Source organism: Pteropus medius, unplaced genomic scaffold (genome assembly GCF_902729225.1).
Source record: "Pteropus medius unplaced genomic scaffold, Ma_sr-lr_union100, whole genome shotgun sequence".
NCBI lineage: Eukaryota > Metazoa > Chordata > Mammalia > Chiroptera > Pteropodidae > Pteropus > Pteropus medius.
This window is the reverse complement of record NW_024346667.1, coordinates 2,146,246-2,149,243: the sequence shown is the minus strand read 5'-3', so window position 1 is coordinate 2,149,243 and position 2,998 is coordinate 2,146,246. Positions and strand designations below refer to the sequence as shown.

The 2,998-nt window shown below is 39.2% G+C and overlaps 1 pseudogene; it reads right to left on the bottom strand.

Annotated features, from left to right (window-relative positions):
- Positions 1 to 550: 550 nt before the first annotated feature.
- On the bottom strand, positions 551 to 669 carry LOC120613655 (uncharacterized; annotated as a pseudogene).
- Positions 670 to 2,998: the final 2,329 nt, after the last annotated feature.

Here is a 2,998-nt window from a genome sequence, read left to right as displayed (position 1 = left end):
GAGACAGAGTGCTCCCTCCCTCCCCCTCTCACTCTCTGTCTCCCTCTCTCACTCCCCCCTCCTCTCTCTCTCACACACATACCACATCCCAGGAAGAAGTCATGTGAGCACACAGCAAGATGGCATTCACCTATGAACCAGGAAGAGAGGCCTCACCAGAAACCCATGATGCTTTCTCCCTGATCTCAGACTTACAGCCTCTGCAGCTGTGAGAAAATAAGTGTCTATTGTTTCAGCCATCCTGTCTAGTGCAGTTTGTTATGGAAGCCTGAGCTGACTGGTACAAATGGCTGTTGCGTTTCAGTCATACTAAACAAATAAGTTCAAGAAATCTGCTGTACAAAAATGTGCGCATGGTTAGCAGTGCTATATTTAAAAATCTGTTAGGAGGGTAGATCTCATCTTACACGTATTCTACACAATAAAAAGAGTCCTGGTATTTCTATTTTTCTTTCTTTTTTTTTTTTAGGCGAGGCAACCCTTGCTCGACCTCACAGATTGCAAGGAACTTGTCAGCTTACAATCCCTTATTTTTTTTTTTAATTTATTACACCTACGGCACCTGGTCTTCCTAGGTGTTCTCCCATCCAAGTCCCAACCAGGCCCGACCCTGCTTAGCTTCTGAGATCAGACGAGATCGAATTCGTTCAGGGTAGCATGGCCGCAGACAGTCCTGGTACTTCTATAAAACCTCATGTTGTCCCGATGTGTCGCTTTTCTTTAAGCCCGTGTCCTAATCCTACATACAACCATCCAAGCCTTTTTACCTCCTTCCAACCCGGGTTTTGTCAGTTATCACCTATATTTTGTCATTATTGCCTACATCTTATTTTACTGCTTTTATATCATCTTTATTTTCTTTTTACTTTTAAAAATTAATGGTATCTAAAAAAAAAGAAGAAAAAGAAAAAAGGAATGAACAAACAAAACAAAAATAGACCCATAGATACAGAGAATAAACTGGTGTTTGCCAGAGGGGAGAGAAGTGGGAGAATGAGCAAAAAAGGTAAAAGGAATTAAGAAATACAAACTCTCAGTCATAAAGTAAATAAGTCACGGGAGTATAATGTACAGCATAGGGAAAGGAGTCAATAACACCGCGATAGTTCCGTACGGTGATGGATGGTTACTAGACGTATCACAGTGAGGGCATAAATGTCGAATCATTGTTGAATACTTGAAACCGATGTACTATGTCAACTACACTTTAATTTTTAAAAATTAATTTAAGAAGCAATAGAAACACATAGTACCAAATCTAAAAGGGACAAAAGTGTACAGTAAAACATGTCTTCTACCTTTGTCCTCTATCTTGCAGCCGTCAACCATCTTCTCAGACACGACCCCTATGTCTTGTCCTCTTCCAGATGGAGTCCGGGCATAGACAAGCAGAAATACATTTTTTTTTTCATGCAAATGATGGTTTGTTAAATACAGTGTTTTGCACCATCTTCTTTTATCTTAAAATTATGCCTTGGAGATCATTCCATGTAAGTACATATAGGTCCGCCTTTTTGTTTTTAGGACAGATAATAAAAGGCCTCATTCTTTTATGGAACAAGGCATATTAATTCCAGTGGTTATGAGACCAAGCTCTGAGTGTAAATCCCAGATATACCATTGACTGGCCGTATTACCCTGGGTAAGTGACTTATCTCTCTGTGCCTCAGTTTCCTCATCTATAAAAAAAGGATAATTGTCATCTGACCTCACAAGTTCATTGAGAGAAAATAAAATAGTCAATACAAATAAAATACTTAAAATGGTGCCTGATACATAGTAAACACTCAACATTTTTCTATTATTATTTATCTAGTTCCCTATTCAAAGGCGTTGAGTTATTTCCAACACTTTGATGTTACAAATAATTTTACATTAAATATCCTGTACTAATGCAAGAAAATCCGCAGGATAATTTCTGAAAGAAATTTTTAGGTCAAATGGAGCATGCCTTTTATATATTCATGCATATTGCCAAGCCACTCTTCATTCGGATTATAATTTATTCTCTACCAACAGTGATATGAGAGTGCCTCTTTCTTCTCACCATTCCAATATGACAGTTAAAAACGATATTACAGCATCATTCTCATTTCGATTACCTTTTTATGCTGAGCATTCTTCCTTATATTTAAGAACCTTTTGCATTTCTATTTCTCTTTTTTTTAGGACCAATTCATTTCTATACTTGCCCCGCTTTCTACTCCTCTCTTTCCTTAACTATCATATTTTTCTAAAGAGTACACGGCCAGTGCAGAACCTCTAACTCACTTTTCTTTCATCAAAATTGCAACCTCTGCCTGAAAAACGCTCGGAAGCTGCTCCCTAGAAGTCACAGTGGCCTTCTAATTATTCCATTTAATCGTGTTTTCTCAGAATTCTTGCTCTTTCTGCAGTATTGACGGTGCTTGCCGATTCCCAAGCCTGGGGCACTCGGGGACTTCTGGATCACACATCCCTGCTTCTCTTCAGATCTCTTCATCTGCTTTTCAGTGACCATGTGGGCCATCTGCCTAATAATCATTCCAGAATAATAGTTATAAGCAGATTCTGCCCCCCCAAAAGCAGGACACATGCTCACTCTAACCAGACCTCTTAACCATCTTTCTGTCAATTATTTTTTTTCCTCTCAAGTATCCAGAGCTTTCCTTCATAGCGTCAGTGAGTCAGCTTTGCCATTTGTGTCTTGGAATTGCACTCTGCTAAGATGAGGCAGGGGGCAGAGACTGTTCATCTCAGCACCCGGCCTCCTTTCTATACCTAAAATCAGGCATTAAATCTCTTGGAATGTTAAGGATTGTTTTACTAATAACTTTAAGGGTATCAGAGAACATGTTCATGTCTGAAGTGGTGACCCACTAACTAGGCAGACAACTTAAGACGAAGCATGTGGCCACCAAATGGGGACAGAGAAAATAAACAGCTTCAAATACAAGTTTGATTGTCTCAAGATTTAAGGCCATGTCCCTGTAGAGTCCGTTATAATTCAAAGTTCTCA